The following is a 15868-nucleotide window of genomic DNA, read 5'->3' as shown; positions in this document are numbered from 1 at the left end:
GCGTCTTCACAGCACTTATGTGTATGGGCTCTATAGAACACCATGTCGAGGACAAAGGGCCATTGTATAGACAAGACTCGGCGCAGTATACTTCTATTTAAATGGAGCCCTTTTAGACTAGTTCCAGTGGACAAACGAGTCAAAGTAAAGTGTCAGTCCCTCTCCTCCTCTCCCCACTAACAATGCTCTATTGACTCGGCTCCAAGCGTATCGTTGCTTCTCCTCATTACAGAGCCAAACAACGCCACATAATGCTGCTGCATGGAGCAGCATCTAAAGAGGGTGTGTGTGTGTGATTTAGTTGATTATAAAATGTGATGATATATACAATATAAATATTTTTTTATAAATATTTAAAAATGCAGATTAAATCGATAAATTGAATAATGCAGAAGCGCGTTTTGTTTAAAATATTATAAGGGAATTGTTACAGCCCTGTGTGTGTGTGTGTTTCTGTGTGCACGTGTGTGTCTGTGCACGCTCATATGGGAGTTGAAGAGAGACAGGATGTATCATATGATAGGATGTATCATTTACGTTATGATACGGATATGAAAGTGAATTCAGCTGACACTCCAAAAATGATCCACCATAGAGACTACAGAGGAGAGTCAGAGAGAGATAGAAGGAGAGAGGAAGAGAGAGAGAGGGGTGAGGGAAATAGAGCACTATTATTGATATTTTTCAAACATTTCTGGAAAGTATACTTTGCAATTAAGACATTTTGAATACTTAAGGGATATGTCACTTTCAAATGAAATAAACATTTAAAAAGTAATGGATTTTTTAAATGTGCTAGACCGGTGCCCGGCTGTAGAGCACAGAGTCGGTAAAGATGGAAGTTGGAGATCCATTTTTGAAAGTGAAATATCCCTTTAATTTTGTTTTTGCTTTGTATAATTACACATTTTTCTTAAACTACACTAACTCAAATATATTGTCAGAGCAAATTTAATTTGTAAATAATGAGTGGAGTAATATTTGACCAGGGGGGGGGGGGGGGGGGTGTATACTTTGACTCAAGTACCTTGGGGGTTATAGTAGTTTAAATTGTCCAGCAACACTGGGTCCAGGACAGGTCATTCTAGATGGCTGACATGATGCTGGGGCCAGTGGGGTGACATGACAGGCTGCTGCGACCTCTGTCTCTGACTAAATAGGACCATTCAGCCATGCAGGCCGTCTGTCTGTGGCCCGTCATGTGTGCCTCCTGCCCAGGCACCTTCCTTCAGAGACAAAGCCCTCAGTTCAGCTGTTCCTGAGTGAGGTGGCTGACAGCGCAACGATGTCCCCCTGTCCTCTAGTGTCATCAACTAAAATACCTCCAGGGTGCCTCAGAGCCAGTGTTAGGTTAACTTAACTGAAAGAAAAAGCTGAAACGCAAAAAAAAAAGAAAACAAACCCCACCACTGGGAGCAGAGTATGGGAGACTTCACTGCCCCCTGGTGCTAAATAATCAAAATATGACAAATCAGAGGTAAGGCTCAGTTTATACACAGAAATGTTGTCATTTTTTAGCTGCACCCTGTTGAAACACTTGCTCAATACCGACAGCCGGTCAGCATAGACAATATTTTAGGCCAATCAACAAAAAAATAACTATTTACCAAATGTCCCACTCCACAACCCCGGCTGTCGCACTAGTGTAGTGTTTTCACCACTTCAAACTAAGCTTTCAAAGGTATACAGGTACATTGTACCACACCTGTAGGCCTATGGCTACCTATGGTGGACAACGTCACCTAGTGGACAAGCAGTTTATAGCCGCTATAGGCCTTCAGAAGTGCAGTCCATTTACGGTAAAAGAAGATCAACATGAGAATCGACTTGCTGAAATCAGGCTGCTTCTACCACCATGGTATGACTGCACGTCCGTGAGCTTGGATATGAACTGTTAACATTTGCAGCCCTTTCCATATCCGACAGATTTCCACATCCAATGTGTCTGGACTCTGGATACACAAGTACTTCCAAAGCAATTTCCTTCCAAATCTGCCTGGCTACAATTAAGTCTAATCAATGCCCGTTGGGCGTTAGTCCAAGCCCGTTCTGAAGAACCGCTCAGCCAATCAACACTACACCCACTGATTGGGAAGTCAAACTGGGTTGAATGATGAGATATGCAAAAGGACAGACTGATGGACATATTCACAGAACTCATAAATGCTAATCTGTATGCCATATATACATCATGTAGGGTGGAAAAACTTGTGCAAAACTTAATTTCAGTGAATGAAAACAATAGAGTTCCAGAGTTACGAAGAACCATTTAAATCCATATAATACTAGTTATCCATCATTTATAAATTATGGATTAGCGGCCAGGAGGAGAGACAGGGCTTTTGGAGGTCAGAATAAATGATGGACTTAAAAATGGTTCTTTGTCTCAACTTTTCATTAGCTCTTGTTAGTACTTCCATTTGGTTCACCATCAATTATAGTGGGAGAGATATATACTGTGAACCTCGTTGACAAATGAGGTAAACACCACATTTAAAAATCACCACTTACAGGTTTTATTCAACATTTAATTAAAAAAAAAAAAACTTGTCAATGCACTACAAATATAATATTACAAAGCATCAACATTTGAGTCTGTGTGTGACTGACAGGACAGGACGGAACTGTTTAAATACGTAAGCAAAATGCCAGGTTTTTATAGTTAAAATGGTAAATTATGCCTTTTATCCAATACAAGGCACTTTACAGAGATTGTGCATGCAAGGCACCAACCTGCTCATCGGGAGCAACTAGGTGTTCAGTGCCTTGCTCAATAACACTTTGACAGCAACTATGGATCCAACTGTCCGGTTCACAGGCGGCCGGTTTACCTCCGACACGCTCTCCACTTTTAACCCATTCTGACCTGAGATCAGATTCATACGAGGTTTCCACTGGACACACACTGGTCTGATTAACCCATTCTGACCTGAGATCAGATTCTAAAAATGTCAGTCGCTCTTCGATTTTTCGAAAATAGCAGACCTACAAGCTCGTAGCGCGCCACTCGGTGGCGCGCTATGAGCTTGTAGATCTGCTATTTTTCAATAGATAAAGCATAACATGATGCTAACACCGAAATGGGTTCCCGGCCAGAATGGGTTAATGACCGAATGAGACGAGATTCCTCCCAAGCGGACACACTCGTTTTAGTTTTTAAAAAAAAAAAAAAAAGGCACCTCTTTTCTTCATTCCTGCAAATACTTTCAGTTTGCACCTCTCCTCATAGTTCCTAACTTTCCCTTCTCCAAGAACAACTCGGCCATCATGCTGGTGCCCTGTGGGCAAGATGATAAGGAGGATCCTGTTGTCCACCAGGGCTCTTAATCACTGGTCAAATTTCCCCCAGAAACTTCATGAAGAAAACAAATCTAAAGTTCCATGAATTTGAAGATCTGCCATTTTCACTAGTTTGAGAAAGTCTAATTTCTCTTTTGGGTCACGGGCTAAAAGTTGGGCAACCACTGCTCTAAATCAGTCCACCACGTCATCTGACCACTGGTCAGTGACTCAATGTGCCACTGAGACTTGTACAGCCTGAAGTGGAAGGACCAGCATTTCAGTAATGTTCAGAGAAAGACAGCAAGTGTCTCCATAATCCAGAGTTAAATATAATAATCGGATGATGCTTTTTGTGGAATGTCCAAAGGATCTGTAAAGCGATGAAACCAGAGTCCATTCCTAATATAGTAGAAACTCAAATCATTTTTTTTAAGTCGTCAAACTTGATTTTCTTGCCCTGGGGCTTCGCTAAACCACCACCGCCTCCTCGGCCACCTGGAACGACAAGAAGAACTGATTTTAAGCACTGGATTTGTTTTTGTGTTGAAATGGTCATGGAGGCATTCTAGCAAGAAACAAAAAGTGATTCACTTGAAGTTCTAAATGCATTCAATCCGTTGTTTTTTTTTCTCCACAATTATTTCCTCTAGTCCACAGTGGGTGCTATGGCTACTTTTCCCCCCCATTATATTTATGTATATTGTAGTTTTCGGGCTAAAAACACTACTGTTGCCTCTGGACCAGTAAAGCACCCCCAATCCCCCATGGTTCCATTTGGAACCCCCTGGACCACACTTTGTCAAACAACTTACCCCCCTTCTCCCCCGCCGACTCCTCCTTGGCTTTGACCATACCGGCCTTCTTTGCTGGGGTGGCGTCCATCTCTTCTGAAAGCCACAACACATACAGATACATCAAACACCAGTGCAGCACCGTTCTAAATCCACTAATCCTGTGTTAGCTGCCATCAGTAAAGGGGTGACATCATGGAAACAACCAGTATAACACATTTATTCATTCATTCACTCATTCATTCACAATCAGTATGACATGTCCTGGTTTTTGTCTGTCATCATACGCAGCATTTTGCTTATTTTTCACTGACATCTAGTCAAAACAACTCACCCTCAACATCATCCTACTCGGAATCCTCTTTAAATTTGACCATACCAGCGTTCTTCGCTGGGGCTGCTACCCCAGTCCATCTCTTCCTCAGAGTCTGAAAGCCACAACACATACAGATACATCAAACACCAGTGCAGCAACGTTCTAAATACACCAATCTTGTGTTAGCTGGCATCAGATTAATAGGTTAAGTCACGTAAACAACCAGTATAACACATTCATGCATTCATTCACTCACTCACTCACAATCAGATGTATCTAGACCGTCCATGATTTTTTTAAGTCATCATACGCAGCATTTTGCTTATTTTTCACTGACATCTAGTCAAAACAACTCACCCTCAACATCATCCTACTCGGACTCCTCTTTAAATTTGTCCATACCAGCGTTCTTCGCTGGGGCTGCTACGCAAGTCCATCTCTTCCTCAGAGTCTGAAAGCCACAACACATACAGATACATCAAACACCAGTGCAGCAACGTTCTAAATACACCAATCCTGTGTTAGCTGCCATCAGATTAATAGGTTAAGTCACGGAAACAACCAGTATAACACATTCATGCATTCATTCACTCACTCATTCACAATCGGATGTACATAGACCCCCCAGCAGGATTTTTTAAAATCATCATATTAAGTCATCATACGCAGCATTTTGCTTATTTTTCACTGACATCTAGTCAAAACAACTCACCTTCAACATCATCCTACTCGGACTCCTCTTTAAATTTGACCATACCAGCGTTCTTCGCTGGGGCTGCTACGCCAGTCCATCTCTTCCTCAGAGTCTGAAAGCCACAACACATACAGATACATCAAACACCAGTGCAGCACCGTTCTAAATCCAAGCATCAGATGAATAGGTGAAATCACGGAAACACATTCATTCATTCATTCTCTCACTCACAATCCATATGATCACTCATGGATTTTTTTTGGTCATCATATGCAGACAAAAACTGGGTGCTATTCAAAATATGACGCAGTCACACTGGTTCCTCAAAATAACCATGGGCCTCTTCTTGCCAAAACACTTCATTGCACACGATTATCAAACCCGTACACGTTCGGACAGAACATGTGCCAGCGATTGAAAATAGGACCGGCAGACAGGAACACGCCGGTACCGAAGGCATAGCATTGGCTTTGATCTATTCTACCTCCGTACATTACACACATGAGTACTGAGTGACCACATGCATGTTCAAACAATGGAGGGGCTCATCCATCTCAGAATCCCTAAGAAGAATCTGTGGCACTTACAATAACAGTGACGCCACTTCGTGCCGCGCTGCGAGCTTATAACAACTGTATTACAAGGCATTTTGTAGAATCAGCCTCAGGTCTAACACAATCCATCCTAGCCCTCTAGGGGAAATCATGGCGCCAGTGCCAGAAAAATGCGTGAAAAACCAAAGAAGAAGAAGGGCCCCATGATTAACCCTAGGACAAATAAAGTTTCTAGGATTATCCCAAGGAAGCTCTGAGAAGGAAGGGAAGTGGTCACGTGACTGGGCTGCGCCATGACACTTTCATGGACACTTTCATGGGAGCCAAACTCACACAGGAAGTGCAATGAATACATGGCAGTGAATGGAGCCGGCTGGACCAGCTCATAACAAACATTATTCATGAACAATTGAGACCTTTTGTAAAGTAATCACTTCTGGAAAATAGCAGAAGACATATCACAGGTTGTTTTCTAATCACTTACTTTTCGATGTGCACAGAGTGCACAGTATATCATTTTATCTGAGGATCTAAACAGCAGCAGGTATCGTTTCTGGCTCTGAAGTATCGCGATATTTGGCTGCCATATAGGAAACGGTGGGAAGTCTCGCGATACTTGGTGCGTTCAGAAATGTACTTTGTACTTTATGGTATCTCTATTTTTATAGAGATACCTCTATAGAAATTACAGTGTACACATCGAATAACAACACAGCAGACAATAATGTGTTACATGTCTTCTGTTATTTTCCAGAAGTGATTACTTTACAAAAGGTCTCAATTGTTCATAAATAATGTTTGTTCATGAGCTGGTCACTGAGCTCTCATTGACTCCAATGCATTCTGCCAAACTTCCGGATAGTTTGGCTCCCATGAAAGTGTCATGGCGCAGCCCAGTCACGTGACCACTTCACTTCCTTCTCAGAGCTTCCTTGGATTAACCAGGACGTCTAACACCCCACAGCTTTTTCTCAGGTTTTATAAGATCCTAAACCTCCTAGTTTGTCTCATTTTGGGCAGATAAAGGACAAATAAGCGAGCATGCGAGTAAAATAATTCTATATATATATATATATATATATATATATATATATATATATATATATATATATTATTATTTTTAATTACTGGATTAAACAACATTAATCAAAGACGAGTTTCCTCGTTCTGCCAGAGACGGGTTGTGGAGAAGTTCTTGGCAAAGATTGTGTTAAGAAACTCTAAATATATATATTTTTAAAAGCACAACAAAATCCTCTTTCCACACCATACCACTTCCTCCTCCTCTTCATTGCTTTCCTCTTCACTAGATTCCCCCTCTTTTAGTATTAGGTGGCAGTTTGCTCATTTATCGCTAAAAGCTAGTCAAAACAACTCACCCTCATCATCATCATCATCATCATCATCCTACTCCTGACTCCTCCTTGGCTTTGACTGTACCAGCCTTCTTTACTGGGGCGGTGACCATCTCCTCTTCCTCAGAGTCTGAAAGCCACAACACATACAGATACATCAAACACCAGTGCAGCACCGTTCTAAATCCACTAATCCTGTGTTAGCTGCCATCAGAACAATAGGTGACGTCATGGGAAAAACATGGGAAAAAAGACATTCATTCATTCGCTCACACATTCACAATCAGAATCAGAGTCTTTGATGTCTTTTTTTTTGTTCGTCATCATGTGAGCAGCCAAAAACTGGGGCCTAATCAAAATGTGACGGCGTCACACTGGTTCCTCAAAATAACCAGCAAGACGTCGCCACAGATACGATTCAACAGTCTTACCATCTTCTTCATCATCATCATCTTCAGACTCCTCCTTGGCAGGTCTCAGCCTTCACTGGTGCCGTGGCAATAGTACCCTTTTGTTCTTCTACCTACATATTTTGTCCAAATCACACAACAATCAGTACACATGATCTCTGGACCTATCCGATTAAAACACCACAGGCAGAACTTTCATAGTCGGTATCGTTCCAGAATTAGTGGGAGGGGCCTATTTTACAAAAAATGCCACAAATCACAAACGGAATGTCAAAAGCTAGTCAAAACAACTCACCCTCATCATCAGCCTCCTCTGACTCCTCCTCGGCTTTGACCGTACGGGCCTTCTAGGCTGGGGCTGCTGTGGTGGTGTCCAACCTCAGAGTCTGAAAGACACAACACAGATACATCAAACACCAGTGCAGCACCGTTCTAAATACACTAATCCTGTGTTAGCTGGCATCAGATCAATAGGTGAAGTCATGGGACACAAACAGTATAACACATTTATTCATTCATTCACTCGCTCATTCACAATCAGAAACCTCTCTTTAAAAAAAACATAATGTTTTTCTTGGGACATCATATGCAGCTAAAAACTGGGTGCTATTCAAAATATGACGGGTCACACTGGTTCCTCAAAATAACCAGCAAGAACCAGCAAAGATACGATTCGACAGTCTTACCATCTTCTTCATCATCATCATCTTCAGACTCCTCCTTGGCAGGTGCAGCCTTCACTGGTGATTGGCAGCAGTACCTTTGCCTTTGACTGGGGGAGGGGCCTCCCTCCTCTGAGAAAAACAAAGGATTAAAATGTTTTTACATCTGAGAGGATCAATCTTTTTTTTTAACGAAAAAAACCACGCTGTGGTGGTGTCCAACTCTTCCTCAGAGTCTGAAAGACACAACACAAACACCAGTGCAGCACCGTTCTAAATACACTAATCCTGTGTTAGCTGGCATCAGATCAATAGGTGACGTCATGGGCACAAACAGTATAACACATTTATTCATTCATTCACTCGCTCATTCACAATCAGACACAAAGAGATATCGTTTTTTTGGTCATCATATGCAGCCAAAAACTGGGTGCCATTCAAAAAATGACAGAGTCACTCAAAATAACCAGCAAGACGTCGCCACAGATACGATTCGACAGTCTTACCATCGTCTTCATCATCTTCAGCCTCCTCCTTGGCAGGTGCAGCCTTCACTGATCTAAATGGGTAAAGAAACTTTAAATAAATATATTTTGAAACGAAATCCTCTTTCCACACCATACCCCTTTTCCTCCCCTTTAAGCATTAGTTATTTTTCACTAAAAGCTAGTCAAAAATACTCACCCTCATCATAATAATCCTCCTCTGACTCCTCGGCTTTGACCATACCAGCCTTCTTTACTGGGGCAGTGTCCATCTCCTCTTCCTCAGAGTCTGAAAGACAACACATACACAGATACATCAAACACCAGTGCAGCACCGTTCTAAATACACTAATCCTGTGTTGGCTGCCATCAGAACAATAGGTGACGTCATCGTAACAACCAGTATAACACAATCATTCATTCATTCACTCACTCGTTCACAATCAGCATTCTGATGGAATTAATGATTTTTAGGTCATCATATGCAGCCACAGACTGGGTGCCATTGAAAATATGACGCGTCACACTGGTTCCTCAAAATAACCAGCAAAACGTCGTCACAGACACGATCCGACAGTCTTACCATCTTCATCATCATCATCTTCAGACTCCTCCTTAGCAGGTGCAGCCTTCACCGAGTGCTTTTTCCCTTTGACTGGGGGAAAACAAAAGGATTTATGTTTTTAAATCTGCAAAAGGATCAAATCACTGATAATGCATAACTTCCTCTTTAACTGATCATTCTGCTCTATGATCAGTAATGTGGGTGTAAAAAAACTAAAGGAATTTTATGTTTTATTTATTAAAATAATTGCCCAAAATGGGTATTATGGGTATTATTTTTAAACATTTAAAAATATATATTGAAAGTATTTGACAATTGTTGAATCATTTTGAATTACAAAAAAGTTTGAGAACTATCGTTTTACAAGGCATTTGTAGAAACGGCCTCTAAATGGGTTAACCCATTCTGACCTGAGATCAGATTCATACGAGGTTTCCACTAGGACACACACTGGTCTGATTAACCCATTCTGACCTGAGATCAGATTCTAAAAAATGTCAGTCGTTCTTCGATTTTTCAAAAATAGCAGACCTACAAGCTCATAGCGCGCCACTCGGTGGCGCGCTATGAGCTTGTAGATCTGCTATTTTTCAATAGCTAAAGCACGACATGATGCTAAACACCAAAATGGGTTCCCGTTCAGAATGGGTTAAGCAACTCTAAATATATATACAACGAAATCCTCTTTTCACCTCTTCCTCCTCTTTTTGCTAAAAGCTAGTCAAAACAACTCACCATCATCATCCTACTCTGACTCCTCCTCGGCTTTGACCGTACCAGTCTTCTTCGCTGGGGCTGCTGTGGTGGTGTCCAACTCTTCCTCAGAGTCTGAATTTAAGACACAACACATACAGATACATCAAACACCAGTGCAGCACCGTTCTAAATATACTAATCCTGTGTTAGCTGGCATCAGATCGATAGGTGACGTCATGGGCACAAACAGTATAACACAATCATTCATTCATTCACTCAACCCCTCACTCACTCAGAACAGAGTAGCAGTGTATCAGGATGTTCATCATATCCAGCCAAGAACTGGGGGGAATTCAAAATATGACGGTGTCACACTAGTCAGGTCCCCAAATGAGAAGCGTGTTGGCATTTGAGGAAAAGTCAGTATTTAGCATTTTTTTGAAAGTTCAATGTATCCAAAATAAGAATCCACACTGTATGCCGGTGAAATAAGGGTGCCAGTTTTTTTTATATATATTTCCTCTGCCAACATGGTGATGTTTTATGCACTAGACCCATGGTATATATGGTATATCTTAGTATTTGTTACTGTACTTTAGTGCACTGTACATTACTGTCTAGTGCTCTTGAACCCGGTGATATGAGTTCGATTTCTGACAAAACAGTGACCCTTATCACTCGGCATATGGCAGAAATGGATTCAGCACATGCAAATCAAATAGAAACAACACATTAAGTTCTTCCTCAAGAGTGCCTACAGGGCCATTTTCTTTAAGTTTATTTTTTCTTTTTCATTTGGGGACCTGACTACACTGGTTCAATAAAATCACCAGAACGACATCGCCACAGATACGATTTGAGTCTTACCATCTTCTTCCTCATCATCATCAACTTCAGACTCCTCCTTAGCAGGTGCAGCCTTCACTGGTGATTGGCAGGAGTGCCTTTGCCTTTGACTGGGGGAGAGGCCTCCTCTGAGAAAAATAAAGGATTTAAATGTTTTTACATCTGCAAAAGGATCAATCACTGCCAACTAACAATGCATAACTTTCTCTGTAACTAATAATGTCGGTCTATCAGTAATGTTAGTTTAAAAAAGAATGCCCTATATACTTTTAATTTTAAAATGTTATCTACCTATAAATAAGGGAATGTATATCTGACATTGACCATTACCGTCATTTCATCATCTACCCAGGCTTATGTGAACACCCCAGACAGTTTAAGTTGCTTCAGTCAGTATTTAGATATTTGATATTAATTTTAGCTGCCCTGCCCCCTTCCTATACAAACCAATTACAATGGGTTAAGGAACTCTAAATATATATTTTTTCAAAGCACAACAAAATCCTCCTCCTCTTTTGCTAAAAGCTAGTCAAAACAACTCACCCTCATCATCATCCTACTCCGATTCCTCCTCGGCTTTGACCGTACCAGTCTTCTTTGCTGGGGCTGCTCTTCCTCAGAGTCTGAAAGACACAACACAGATACATCAAACACCAGTGCAGCATCGTTCTAAATATACTAATCCTGTGTTAGCTGGCATCAGATCAATAGGTGACGTCATGGGCACAAACAGTATGACACAATCATTCATTCATTCACTCACTCACCCATTCACAATCAGAAAATACAAAAGAGTTTTGATTCATCATATCCAGCTAAAAACTGGGGGGGAATTCAAAATATGACGGTGTCACACTAGTCAGGTCCCCAAATGCCACAAATGAGAAGCGTGTTGACATTTGAGGAAAAGTCAGTATATAGCATTTTTTCAATGTATCCCAAATAAGAATCCACTGTATGTCGGTGAAATAAGGGTGCCAGTTTTTTTTATATTTCCTCTGCCAACATGGTGATGTTTTATGCACTAGTCCAGTGGTATATCTGAAAAATGTGAATGTTAGGCATTAGGGGAGGCGGACTATTTTCCGACAGCATTCTAGCCGACGGGGCAACGGTCCGCTCCGCAGCGGGGGGACCGTCGCTGCGATGCGAAAAAGCGATGGTCCGACATGCGCTGCTCCCGTTCTTGCGGTTAGGGTTAGGTTAGGAATCGATTGAGGTTTCGGATCAATATGCTGTCGGAAAAAAGACCTGCACCCAGGCATTAGAGGGTAAAAGTGCAGAACCAGGCTATTTAACATAATTCAAGTGTGCTGAAACTGAAAAACATGGTTCCCAAGCAAATCAAATAGAAACAACACATTAAGTCCTTCCTCAAGAATGCCTACAGGGCCACTTTCAATTTTTCATTTGGGGACCTCGACTACACTGGTTCCTCAAAATAACCAGCGAGACGTCACCGCCACAGATACGATTCGACAGTCTTACCATCTTGTTCATCATCATCTTCAGACTCCTCCTTAGCAGGTGCAGCCTTCACTGGTGCCTTGGCAAGAGTGCCTCCTCTTCAGATTCCTCCTATGAGAAAAAAAAATTGATTTATGTTTTTACATCTGCAAAAGGACCAATCAATCACTGCCAACTAACAATGCATAACTTTCCCAATACCCACATTTATAAACAATAGTTAACCCAAAGTGCTTTCCAATGGGTCATAACCAAAATGATTATACTGTATAGGGCTACATACTGTAAATGCCATGCCTATTATGCTGTAGGGCAGGCCTACAGAATGGCACACAAAAGCCATAATGTGAAACAGACAATACATCAACATTAGCCTATATATTAGAACAATCTAAATTGTGATTATACTAATATTGACTTATTCTTTTTTTTTTTTTGCAGTCTATGATATGTAACAGCAATGGTGATTTTCACTGTGTAGCATTATTTGGGTGATCAAGCCAGGCCAGCCTAAACGGCTATACGTGATCATGTGCCCGAAGACATTGCTCACCCGATTTAATTTAATTAAAAAAATATATATATATAATTGTTGATTCATTTAGAGCAGACAGCAGAGCATAGAGTTGAGCAGAGCTTTTCCAGTAACCACTGGCGTTCTGACTAGTCTTTGGAATCACCACTAGATGGCGCCGCCATCTTGGTGTGCTGACGTCAAAGCACTACGGCTGCGCCATGTAGATTCCAAGTATTTGAGGAGTGTCTCTATTAAAAGGAGGGGTGTGACACATAAGTGTTGGCTACATAAAAGTTATTGACTAGCTAGTCCAACCAGTTTAACTAGTTTAACATGCTAGTAGTCACGTTGTCCTGCAAAACTTAACAACGCCTATTACTAGGGGTTCCCAAAGTGGGGTCCGGGGACCACTAGGGGTCCTTGAGGGAGTTCCAGGGGGTCCCCAGCTAAATGACAGTTAGGAAATAGGAACCAAATGGACCCATATCATATGGGTCTTTAACTCCGTGTAAAAATGGAACCTTAATAGACCCTAACAGGTCCATTTGGTTCCATTCCATTCTTTGAGTTAAATTAACTTTGATTTTACAACGGGGTTGGCAATTGGCATATTTTCTCAAATGGGGGTCCGCGGGCTAATGTGTGTCAATTTTGGGGGTCCTTAACATGAAAAAGTTTGGGAACCACTGGCCTAAAAGGACAACGACACGGCCGTCGTGAATATTATATGATTAATATGATATGCATAATAATCCACCGCCAAGTTAGTTAGTTATACGGTTTAGATCTGCCCATTTCCGGGATGAGCAGCCATGCTTCGTTTGGTCCTTTACAGTCTATCTATGGTCCCTACACTGGCGAGAAGAGCACAAAACATGGCCCTCCTAACATTGCTAGACGCATGTAAAAAATAAATCGATATACATTACTTACATATTTCCGGTTTTGTCGTGTAAATAGTTATGTCACCGTCTGCGTCTGACTATAGGACCATTCTTTCAGCAGCAGGATGTGCACCGTCCTGCCCAGTAAAGGGCCCAGGCGGGATTATCTATTTTTATTTTTAAACCTAACCCTAACCTCACAAAAACTATGCCTAAACCTAACCTGCAAAACAATTTAAACAAGTGCCCCTTCAGCGACCATCGACTCTCCCCGGGCCCAGGCCTACCTTCAGAGACAAAGCCCTCGATCAGTTCAGCAGCTGCAGCTCCTGGTTGAGGTGGCTGACAATGTCCTCTTCCTCTTATCAACTGCCGTAACTGCCTCACCCTACCCTAGACATGAATAACTATTGCCTCACCTCAGCACTAAAAGCTTGCGTCACAAGATTTCCGGACTTTCCACTTTCCAGAAGTTTCCACTTCAAGTTGTTCGACTTGTTCTTCTTCTTTGTTTCCGTCAAGCTTTGTGAGCTTCTAGCTGCCCTCCACCCACAGGCAACGGTTTGTAAATCAGTTATCAAGACTGTGCTTGCAATACTCTGAGAATTCACCTCTGATGTAGCTAAAATATATATATATATATAGCGCTTTTCTATGCACTGCGTGCCTACCCAAAGCGCGTCCATTGTCCATTCATTCATATCATACACATTGATTGGGACGTAACGAGGTGAAGCGGCGAACAGTCAACGCCAGCATCCTCACTTCCCACATTCCCACTAGCCTCGCATCCAGCTGGCAGCCTTCATATTGCTCCAATATTCACGCAGTGATATTAGACTATATGCGAGGCGGCTACATAACTACATTCCCACACCAATGGTGGTAATGTGGGGTTCAGTGTTCGAACCGCCGACCCACGGATCATTGTGTGTGTGTGTGTGTGTGTGTGAGAGAGAGAGAGAGAGAGAGAGAGAGATATTGATTGTCTCTGAAAACCACCAGAAGAGAAGACTGTTCAAAAATGTTCCAAAATAGCAGATGGATTAAAATCCACATTGAGTGTTAAGTGGTCACTTCATGGCATGCTTATTTTGATGATCAATCAGTCTGTGTGTTGTGTTTCGTCTTGAATCAATGGACCTAATGAAATGTACTTTACATTTTTAATATGTTACTTATGTTTACTTATGCAATTATGTTGAGTTATCAACAAAATCGTTGTCACCAAGTGGACGAATTTCCTATTATTATTACTATTATTATTACTATTATTTCCGAATTTCCTATTATTTTCTAAACTACAACTTTCTGCAGAGAAAATGAAGTTACCAGCCCCCTCTACTGGTCATGGTGGCCTTAGGAGCAACTGACACCAGACAAACCTTGACACACACACACACACACACACACACACACACACACACACACACACAGTTGTAGCATAGGCCTATCTGCAATCTAACAGTGAAAAATGATTACAAGTAAATGTCTTTTTTGTCAATTCTGTGCAAAGTTTTACAGGCATCATCTTAAGAAGGTGATGACTTTTGGCCGGTGTTGTTGGTAAGAAGATATTCATGGAAGATTCCAAATAATTTTCCAATTCATGTTATCAACAAATCTGGACCAATAGGATTTACTAACTACATATGGTGTACTAAAAATTGTTTTCTGGAACCAAGTCTGCATGTTACGGTTAACACTACCCACTTAGGTTAGCATCACCGTTGCATATACTCCTTTGAGTTATCAGGAATGCCAAAAGTATTAAGAAACTCAGAGTAAGTGAAATGTAATGATGCACGTGTAGACTGGTGTGTTGTTGAGAAGGTTCTGTGTCAGAGAGAAGCCCTGCCCAACACACAGACCCTGTGACAGCACTCCATTACCATTAATCAACTGATACATGCAGATAATATTATAAAACTACCGTAGTTATGATAAAATAGATCTATTTTTAAAGAACCTATTATTCCAGAAGTAGCATTTATAATTCAATAATTATATCAATTATTTTAAGCCTAGAATCAAGCCATCTAAGGTCCTGGTGAATCATTAGTGTCTAGTAGGACTACTATCGTAATTAATAAAGACTTTGTCATAATAGGTGTTATTTAATTAGCAGGTAGTATTTTATAGTGTAAACTGCTCTGCTTTTCATTTTCTGTTAGAATTAGACGACTAACTTTGAGTAGCCATAATATTGAAATAGCTTAATTCAACCAAGCATGAGCAGAGTAAAGAAGACTGCCCCCTGGTGCTAAATAAGCTAAACATCATGAAAAGGGTAGTGTTTACCACTTCAAAGGTAGGCCTATACAACATTGTACCACACCTGTAT

The 15868-nt window shown here is 41.2% G+C and overlaps 1 long non-coding RNA gene across 1 annotated transcript; it reads right to left on the bottom strand.

Annotated features, from left to right (window-relative positions):
• Window positions 1–3096: 3096 nt before the first annotated feature.
• LOC308319991 lies at window positions 3097–13899 on the bottom strand. The gene is made up of 17 exons (XR_013964507.1): window positions 13812–13899; window positions 12145–12234; window positions 11200–11279; window positions 10678–10784; window positions 9850–9942; window positions 9133–9204; window positions 8749–8838; window positions 8571–8623; window positions 8089–8196; window positions 7698–7788; window positions 7424–7515; window positions 7017–7122; window positions 5102–5195; window positions 4747–4840; window positions 4408–4501; window positions 4095–4169; window positions 3097–3777 (listed from the first exon to the last, which is right to left on the bottom strand). It is a non-coding gene; the product is annotated as an uncharacterized lncRNA (long non-coding RNA).
• Window positions 13900–15868: the final 1969 nt, after the last annotated feature.

This window comes from Protomyctophum bolini (assembly GCF_963924005.1).
Source record: "Protomyctophum bolini genome assembly, chromosome: 8".
Lineage (NCBI taxonomy): Eukaryota > Metazoa > Chordata > Actinopteri > Myctophiformes > Myctophidae > Protomyctophum > Protomyctophum bolini.
The sequence above is the reverse complement of the archived record's forward strand: the minus strand, read 5'-3'. Positions and strand labels throughout refer to the sequence as shown.